The following is a 10287-nucleotide window of genomic DNA, read 5'->3' on the forward strand; positions in this document are numbered from 1 at the left end:
CTGACATATTATTGAATCAAAAAGCAGATTGTAAAACAGCAATCACATTGATAGTTTTGTTTATGTAAATATACGGAAAAAGGTCTAAAGAGATGCTTACTAGGATGCTGATGACAAGAATTGTCTCTAATGATGAGATTCATAAAGATTTTTGCTTTCTCCATATATATTCAAACTTCTTTGTCTATAAATAAATTTAATAGTTTATGGCAAGTCCCAGTGGGACCATCACAACACAGATCCCATGGGTTCTGGAGTGAGGTCATATCATCTGCAATGGAGTCTTAAATATCTTTTGAATAATTTCTGGCCTTTTCCAGTCAGATGCCAAAGACGGTATTGGGGCTAGTCACAGTACATGGATAGCCATGGCCATCTTCGGTGTTGTCAGGTGAGCATCATGGCTAAGTAGTACTGCCCACCAGGAAGTTGGTAGTCATGCACTGTGAGGGCATCCACATTTCTGGCAATTTCTACAGAAACAAATTGTGGTACCTGGTCTTCTTCCACAAATGCATGAACACCAACTCATCCTGTGAGCCCTACCACTTCCAGTCCCCCGTTACTTCTGGGCCACTGGCTATATCTTTTGGTAGAATGGTACAAGGCATTTTGCTGATCAAGACCAGGTAAGGCCTAGCCACCTTGGACAGCCTCGTGGTATTTGATGGGATCCCACTCCTGCTCCTGTGACCCCTTCCCCATAAGAAGAAAAAGCAGATGGTGGTTTTTATTGCCCTCAAGGTTGTATATCTGAAGCTTACTCAGAAGTTTGCATACCTGGGGCACCTGGTTTGCAAGATTCCCTGGAGGTATAGGCCATGATAGCTATGCTAGAGGAGAAGGGAAAGAAGGTCAAGTTCCATTATGGGAAGAAATAGTAGCTCATGAGGTAGCAGAAACAGGCCAAGAATGTGGAGCAGACATTTAACAAATACAAAGAAGTCTTCAAGACCCATGGACTCTTTGTTTGGGTCCCCAAAAGACTATTTCTCATGCTTGGCTTGGCCTTTCCATCTTCCATTGGTATCTAGGATGTGACAGTCCCAATGTCCAGGTGCCATAGGCAGCCACTTATGAGTGGCCCTGAAAGTGAGGGAAATATCTCCGTCTGGGTAGAGATTTGACTTGTGCATCGGGTAGTTTGAGTGGAAAGTTATGGGCATTGGCAATAAAGCTTCTCTGCTTGGTCAGAGTCTGGAGGGAGAAAGGAGATAAAGAGGTCTGGGAAAAAGGCGTGTGGTTCAATCTGTAAAAGTAGATATGAAATGTGAAGATCTTTGCTTCACACATTAAAGCCCAACAGAGCTTTCATCACAGAAGAGCACTAAACAACTACAAGAAATAGTAACTTGTCCAGATAACATCACCCAGTCTTTTGCCAGCTACTTGGTGGCAAGTTGTCTACCCTGGATTCATTCCATCCTGGAAGTAGTACGTATCTTGACTGGAATACAAAAAATATATTCCAAGTTAGACCTCTTGCCTGAATGGTCTTAACCAGTACCATTGAGGATTTAAAGTGTTTGGTCCAATGACCAGGGAGTTAATACAGTAGTGGACACATGACCATAGGATCCACTGATCTTTTCATAAACTATGCCACCTAGACCAACTATTAGTCTTACTTGTTGAAGATTCAGTTGAGGTGCTAGCTTGCAAAGGATACCTTCTGAGAAGGGACATCATCCTCTAGGACTCAAGGTAAACTCTAAATTGATATTCATTATATGGTACAGGTTCCTCAATAGGGAGAATATATGGGGGTCCAATAGCTGAAGGGTGGAAGTAGGATTATTTCTCTACATTGGTTATCACTGATCCACGTGGGGAATTTTTAACCTTTTTCTCCCAGAGGTTAGGGATGTTGGCTTCAGGAAGAGTCCCGTTAAACCCCCAGCTACTGCTAGGTCACTTTAGAATCTTCATTTCAAGAAACCAGCAGGAAAGAATAATTGACCCTGATCTTCACAGCTTATACAATGCAGACAGGAAAGAGTATGTTTGATAATCAAGTAATACATTTGGGTGTCTTAGTTTCCACTTGACCAATGTAGATGGTACATGGGCAAGTGCAACAGCCACAACTTGAGAAGGACCTGGTGATGAAGGGCTAAGTTACTTCAGAGAAGATGGTCTAGGTCATTGCACTAAAAAAGCACTAAATAGGGACATCTGGGTGGCTCAGCTGTTGAGCGTCTGCCTTTGGCTCAGGACGTGATCCCAGGGTCTGGGATCGAGTCCCACATCGGGCTCCCTGCATGGAGCCTGCTTATCCCTCTACCTATGTTTCTGCCTCTCTCTGTGTGTCTCTCATGAATAAATAAATAAATAAAATGTTTAAAAATAAATAAATAAAAAAGCACTAAATAAACAGCAGGCGAGGGGAATCTAGAATGGGTGGCAGAGAAAGGAGATACTAGCTTCAATTTGGGCCCCCAAAGCAGCTTCAAGGACTGTAGTTAATCCCACCAGCCCTTTTCTAGTGAATTTTTCCAGGAAAAGGGACCCAACAGAACTTCGGAAGAGCTGCTTCTAGAACTTATTATATGTAAAGGGGTGGATGGTCATAAATATTGTGGTGTACTGCAGAGATCACCCCATCCAGGACCAAGGTCATTCTATACCAGCTGCTAGAATTACTGGAGGCTGATAGCTTTCAACTGATCATACTCTAGAACTTACCTTTGGCTCAAGGAGGACCTCCTTACTTCTCTGGGTTCAGCCAAAATGATTGATCACTGAGGTAGCATAAAGTCTTCAAAGCTGTCTGTAGACAAGGCTGACACCTTTGCTGGACTGCATCATAGTTTGACTTCTTCCTGTGTCCAATCTTACTTCTTTCACTCATTCCAGAGGTGGATCCCAAGAGCAAGGCCAGTGAAATTTCTGCACCTGAATCTTCATGTCAAAGAGTATTTCCTGGGGAACTCGATCTGTGATGGATTCCCTTCCCTGTGTACCTCATAACTAAGACCTTTTGTATTGTAAGTTTTTTAAAAAAATAAAAGTTGCTTAAATGACAAAGGGGATTTATTGGCTCACATAACTGGGCAGGTATCAGGATTGATTTGATTCAGTAGCTGAATGATGTCAAGGCCCCAGTTTTGCTCCATTTCTCTGCTCTGCTTTAGAATCAGCATTATTCTAAAGCCAGCTTTGTTCACAATGACAGTAACTGCAGTAATTCCAGGGTTTATATTCTCAACCTTCACCATCCAAATGGAAAGAGAGCAGGCTTTTAGCAGCTTTATTTAAAGAATAAGGAAAAATCTTTCTCAGAGTCACTAGCAATTCAAGGTTCACAGACAAATTGGTCAAAGTCTGGGTTTCCTAATCCACTCACTGTGACAAGAGGTATGGGATTATCTTGAGTGCTGGAATTGTTGGTTTGTTTATATCTATGCCTTCCAAAATCACAGGGATGCTACACAAGGGGGAGGTATGAAAGATATGTTGTGGAGACAAACTATATTCATTTGCTAATGCTGCCAAAACAAAGTACCACAGACTGGGTGCTTAAACAAGAGAAATATATTTTCTCACAGTTCTGGAGGCTACCAGTCTGAGATTAAGAGGTTGGTAGGGTTGTTTCTTCTGAGGCCTTTCTTCTTGGCTTGTAGATGACCATCTTCTCCCGCCTTTGCATGGTTTCCCCTCTGTGTGCACACATGTCTATGTCCTAATCTCCTCTTGCTGTAAGGATATCAGTCACATTGGGTTTGATACAGTAGCTGAATGATGCAGGCCTACCCTAAAGAACTTATTTTAACTTAATCACCTCTTTAAAAACCTTGTCTTCAAATACATTACGTCCTGAGGTATACTAAACACATGAACTTTTTTGGGGGGCATGATTCAGCCCATAACACAAACTCAACATCATCAATTACATACTGAAATATGTTCATTTGATTGACCGTTGCAATAAACTGTAAACTCTTTAAGGGCAAGAACAATATCTCATTTATACCACCAGTGCCCAGCACAGAGTTTGGTACACAGTAGGTAGTCAAAAGAAGACACAACTGCTTGCTAAGGACTATAAAGAGTTCGTCATACTTGGTAAGTATGAGGTCACTGGTGATTTTTTCCTAGAGCAGTTTCAATGGAATGGTGACCAAATAACCTAATTGTTGTGGGTTTAAGAGTGAATGGACAGGTTCGACGATACAAAAATTAAAACCTTCTTATGACAAAAGGCATCATGAGGAAAGTCAAAAGAGGATTATGAAAAAAATAGTATCTACATATATGGAACACCAGGAGTTAATAAGGCCTAATATAAAAAAGATCAGAAAAATATGAAGACAAACAACTTAATATAAAAACATAAAAAAGACCATGTACAGCCCAAAAATATATGAAAACAAGTTCAGCCCTATTAGTCATCAGGGAAACACTAATTAAAATAATAGTGAGAGATCATTTAATGCACATTGTATGAACAAAAATGTTAGGATTTGTGCTTCAGTCCTGGTCAGAGAATAGACATTCTTCTACCTTTTGACTGGAATGTGAACTGCAATAATTCTACAGGTAATCTGGCAGTGTCTCACTCAAGACATCTTCGGTCAAAAGTAACAGAAAATCCAATTTACAGGGCAGCCCGGGGGGGTGGGGGGGTGGGGGTGGGGGGCTCAGAGGTTTAGCGCCACCTTCAGTCCAGGGTGTGATCCTGGAGACCCGGGATGGAGTCTTGTTGGGCTCCCTGCATGGAGTCGGCTTCTCCCTCTGCCTGTGTCTCTGCCTCTCTCAGTCTCTCTCTCTCTGTGTCTCTCTGAATAAATAAATCTTAAAAAAAAAAAAAAAAAGAAAATCCAATTTACAACCCCTCTGAGCCAAAAGTTACTTATAGAGTCACATAACTGAAAATCTAGACATAGCTAGATGGAATCTATTTAAATGTTATTAGAATCTAATTTCTTTCCAAGTCTTAGTTCTATCTTCTTCTTCAGTCTGTCTTCATGAAGAGAGCTTACATCCTTACAGCAACAAGTCTAGCAAAGAAGAAAAGTCCTTGATCTCTTATTGTCCTGAAATTGAGTCATGTGCTCATCCCTGAACTACAGAATATTATACCTATGTGATATTATGCTCTTATTGACCAAATGTAGAAGCCAAAGGAGGAGTCAATACCATTGTAACTGCACAGAGTAATTAATAGAGGAGGACTAAATCATCTACAGAAAATGAGGTGCTGTCACTAGAAGAAGAGGGGATGGATGTTGGGTGTCAAAACAAACAAGACAAACAAAATCCATATAGATCTTCTACAGGCAGTATCTATTCAAAATGTATACATATCTTTTGCTTCAACAATCTCACTCTAAGGATTTGAGTCTATAGAAAAAAACACACAATTTAAAGAAGCTACATGTATAAGGATACTCATTCTAGCAATGTTTATAATGGCACAAAATCTGGACAAATCTAAATGATCTATTAATAAAGAAATGGCTTAAAAATTATGGCACATTAATAGTATATCGTACAGCTAGTTAAAAGAAGGAGCTAGATAAGAGTATCCATGATAAACTTCAGGAAGAAAAAGTTGCAGAAAAATACATACGATGTAATTCATTATTTGCAAAAATCAAAATTTCTATTGTGTTTCTATTACCATTGGAAAAAGTATGGAGAGAGACATTGACCTTTTAACCTTGATTTTACCTAGGATTGAGATAGGGAAAGGAAAACTATCTTTTTCTTTATTTGCTTCTGAAGTATACTTTGTTATACTTCCGTGTTGTCTGAGTTGTTAAAATGAATGTTTGCTGCCTTTTAAACAAGTGAGTAGAAAGTGAAATGAGGAAGTAGTTTTAGATATAAACTATTTTTAGATTTGGAGAGAAGATAAATTAATCTTCAGTAAAGCAGAGATTGAAAATATTGAAGATAGAATAATCCATAGCATGGGCCCTGAGGGGATGGAGAGGATTCATTTCAGAGCAGTCCCCAAAGTACCAGTCCTGGGATGGCTTCACTGTTCCACAGGGAAATGCAAATGAACAGTAAAGTTCATAAAACTTTAGGGTTGAAAGCGCATTTTTAAAAAAGGAATTCAGAGTGATAGGAGATGGGAGGATTTTAAAAATATATATATACTGTTGTCAAGATTAAAAAGTTAGCAGCCCTATGTCAGTTCCTAAAGTGTTGGAAATGCTGATGGTCTATAAATCCCAAAGTCTGTAAAAAAACAGATCTACAGAGCAAGTAGAAAGCTAAGGATTAAGCAAGAGAAGAGCTAGGGCTTCCTCTGTTGTAAAGGAAAACAAGTGTGGGCAGACAGTTACAGACAGACTCGGCAGGTATAGGGGAAAAACGGTAAATAAAAGACTATGGTGAGATCTTTTGCTGGGTTCAGGGTTGAATGGCTCTGCAGGAGTGATTGTGAGGTTGAAACTTGAGGGAAGTGGTAAAAAATGGTAAGAGGTGCTGTGGGGGATGGGAGACCAACCTGAGAGAAACTTGTAGAGTTTTTATATGGAATAATAATATCTGGCTATATTTTGTTCAGATTTGCTCTTTTATGAAATTGCTCTTGGTCCTTTTTGTATTCTCTCCCTCATTTGACACCCTCTTTCCCAACCAGCAGTTTTGGTTTTATTTCTTTGATGACACATTCTTCTTTAGATTGTTTTTGTACTTCTCTGTACTTACTAACTTGTCTCTGAGACCCTGTTCATTCATCTATAACCACCTGACACCACCTCCCAGATAGTAGACACCCAACTGATTGGTGCTGTAGTAAATTTAATTCCACACAGAAAATGATTGGGTAAAAATCAGTATCACCTTGATTAAAATTCTTCACAGTTGTGAAAATAGAGATAAATCATGGGCTTTTTTTTTTAATTTCTGCAAAACTAACTTTTCCCTATAGTATGTATTTTTCATTCCTTAAAAAGACACTATATATTTGGTCATATTTTCCTTATGAGTCTTAAACTGTACACCCTTGGAATTCATACACTCCTGTTATAAAAATGCCACAGAGATCATTAAAATAAAATTTTCCACTATAATGGATATGAAAACTGAGGACCAGAAAAATTAGGCAATTTGTTCAAAACTGCAAGGGTATCATGTGCAAGTCGATATGAGAATTGCTTCCAACTTAATTCAGAGTCTTTACATGGTGATTCCACCTCTTAATTTCAATTTTATTTTGTATTCAACTTATAGCAGTTAAATTAATAATAGTTATTTTTGGTAAAGCTCTCTTAAAACCAATAGACTATTACCCTTCCTTTTTTTTTTTTTTAAAGATGCCAGTATGTGTTTCTGCTGCTGTGTGACATGTTTGATATTTTAAGTGCCTAGTAACGTACAATAAGCCAATTGGGCATTCAGTTGAAGGTTGTTTTATGATGCGTAACATTTGTGTTATTTATGATTATAATCAAATCTAAATGTTGACAGTGATGATTGCTATATATCAATCTTTACTCCTGCATTTTATAGTTCATCACTTATTTAAAACTGTATCTCTTTATTACCCTGTAAATAAAAAATATTGAAACCACAGAGAGAGTAACAAATCCTCACATGCAAACATAACTAGGAGGATGCTGCAAGTAAAGAAATACAGTGTTTTCCCCGGGGAGGCAAGAGATGACCTATTACAGATCACCACCCTCTTTTCTATTTGCACATGAAAGTAGAAACCACTAGTACATTAGCGTTAAGAGCCTTTTTTTCGCTTAAAACATTCTCACATAATACCTAGGAGTCCAACTCTAAAAAAGGTGGAAAATTAATTATCCGCCAGAGAAAATATTTAAAAATTCATATTCTTCAGTATGGAGGTTCCTCCAAAAACTGAAAATAGAACCACCCTATGATCCAGTAAGCACACTATTGGGTATTCACCCCCAAAATACAAAAACAATAATTCAAAGGGACACAGGCACCCCTATGTTTATTACAACATTATTTACAATAGTCAAACTATGGAAGCAACCCAAGCGTCCATCAACAGACGAATGGATAAAGAGAATGTGGTCCATATACACGATGGAATATTATCCAGACCATAGAAAATAATGAAATTTTGCCATTTGAAACATGAATAGAGCTAGAGAGTATAAAACTAAATGAAATAGAAAAAGAGAAATAACATATGATCTCACTCATATGTGGCATTTAAGTAAGCAAAGGAGCAAAGGGAAAAAAAAAAAAAAGAGACAAACCAGACTCTTTAACTATAGACAACTAATTGTTACCAAAGGGGAGGTGGGTAGGGATTAAAAAGTATATTTATCATGATGAAAACAAAATAAAATAAAATGATAAAACAAGGAAGAAATGGCCTGGTGAGCGGGGGGTGGGGTGGGGGAAGTATTCCCATTGTTTAGTTTTGTGGAAATGGTATGTTGTGGTCCTTTTTAGAATTATAGTTTTTTTTTTTTTTTTAAGGATTTTATTTACTTATTCATGAGAGACACACAGAGAGAGGCAGGGACACAAGCAGAGAGAGAAGCAGGCTCCATGCAGGGAGCCCGATGCGGGACCGATCCCGGGTCTCCAGGATCACGCCCTGGGCCAAAGGCAGGCGCCAAACCGCTGCGCCACCCAGAGATCCCGAAATTATGGTTTTCTATTGGCAGATATGATCGTTTGACCTTCAATTGAATTTTAAGGACTACTTTTTTTAAACAAATAAATAGATTTTCACATAAAATACCTACAGGAGAACGTTGCCCCGTTAGCCTCCACCTGGAGCTACACTCCTGGAGGTCCTATCCTCTATACACGACAAAGCTACACTCATTCTGTGGGGAGGGCTCGTCACTGTCCTCGTTGACCTTGTAATTTTAGGGCATTCTTCCCTCTGAGAGTGACAGGGAAAGACGTTTCATAAAAATTTTGTTCTTCCGGGGGGGGGGGGGGAAGTGAACTCCTCTAGATCGCGATTCCTTCACATTTTCCAAACACAGCAAAGCCCATCGGAAGCCCCACACCTCGTATCAAAAAAACTGCACAACGTGAACCCCCCGAGACTTTGAGATAGGGACAAGGCTGCCGTTCACACACTCCTCCAGCAACTCCTTGTCGAGTTTTCATGGAGTGACAGGCCCTGGGCCAGGAGCGGTTGTTATCAAAGGGAGACGCTGTCCCCGGGCCCACAGTGGGGTGGTGAGGCGGGCAGCGAGACGTCCGCGGGGGGTGCGCGGGGGGTGCGCGGGGGGAGGGCGCCTGCTGGGGGAGCGGCGCAGCGGAGCCGGGCAGCGAGCGAGCGGGGTTAGGGACGCGCGGCGCAGCTGGCCGGCCCGGCTCCTGGGCTCCTGGGCTCCGCCCCGCGGGGCTGCCGCCTGCGCCAAGAGGCGGCGAGCGCGGGGAGGGCGCGGGGAGGGCGCTCGGGCGCGCGCAGACGCCGCCCGGAGGGACAACCACGAGGTTGAAGAGTCCGGAGCTTTGAAAAAAGCCGCCGGTGCGAGGGTGAGGCCGCGGCTCCCAGGCCCCGGCGGGGGATCCACGAGGCGCACCTGCTCCCGTCGCGGCGGCCGACCTGTCGCCCTGCGGGGCCCGGAGCGCACGGCCCGCCTCCAAGTTAATCATCAGCAAGTTTCTTTGTTGTTGGAAATAAGACGCGCGGTCGCGCGTAGGCTCGGGGGGCCCGGGGGGAACCTGTCCCCCCCGCACCTTTTAAACGCCCGCGGGGAGGGAAGGAGGAGGCCGGGGGAGGGGGGCTCCAAGTCTCCCGCACGCCCACCTCCCCGGAGGGCGTGTCTCAGGTGAGCAGGACTCGCCCCACCTCCCAGCAGCCGAAGGACGCTCTCCGCTACCCGGTTACCATAACGACAGGGCGGCAAGCGCCACGCAAACCACCTCGCGCCCAGGCCCCCAGGGGCCGCCTGCATTGTCCGCCGCCCGAGCAGCGCCTCCCTCACGGCGCCTGCGCACAGTCCGCAGCGGGGAGGGGGCGGGGGAGGGAGGATGACAGCGCGCGCGAGACGTTTCCCAGAAGCCCGCGCCGCTCGCCGCCCTTCTCCCTCCCGCTCACAGGCCGCGTGACGTCACTCCGCCCGCCACGTTCCTGAGACGCTAAGGGTGGTTTGCCGGCGCCCCCCAGTGGTCCGGTGGAGCGTTGCAGCGCCGCGCGCGGGGGCCCAGCGAGCGAGGCAGGGAGCGCGGCGGGTTGGGCCGCCGCCGCCGCCGCCGCCGCCGCCGCGGCCGCCGTCGTCACCGTAGCGCGCCGACATGTGGCGGCGCGGCTGAGCGGAGGGGAGGGGGGAGGAGGGAGGAGGGGGAGGGCACGCGCGGGGAGGGGAGGGGAGGGAG

General features: G+C 43.4%; 1 pseudogene; it reads left to right on the forward strand.

Moving 5' to 3' along the window:
• Positions 1 to 358: 358 nt before the first annotated feature.
• Positions 359 to 1034, forward strand: LOC144297735 (large ribosomal subunit protein uL13 pseudogene; annotated as a pseudogene).
• The last annotated feature ends 9253 nt before the right edge of the window (positions 1035 to 10287 follow it).

This window comes from Canis aureus, chromosome 25 (genome assembly GCF_053574225.1).
Source record: "Canis aureus isolate CA01 chromosome 25, VMU_Caureus_v.1.0, whole genome shotgun sequence".
Classification (NCBI taxonomy): Eukaryota; Metazoa; Chordata; class Mammalia; order Carnivora; family Canidae; genus Canis; species Canis aureus.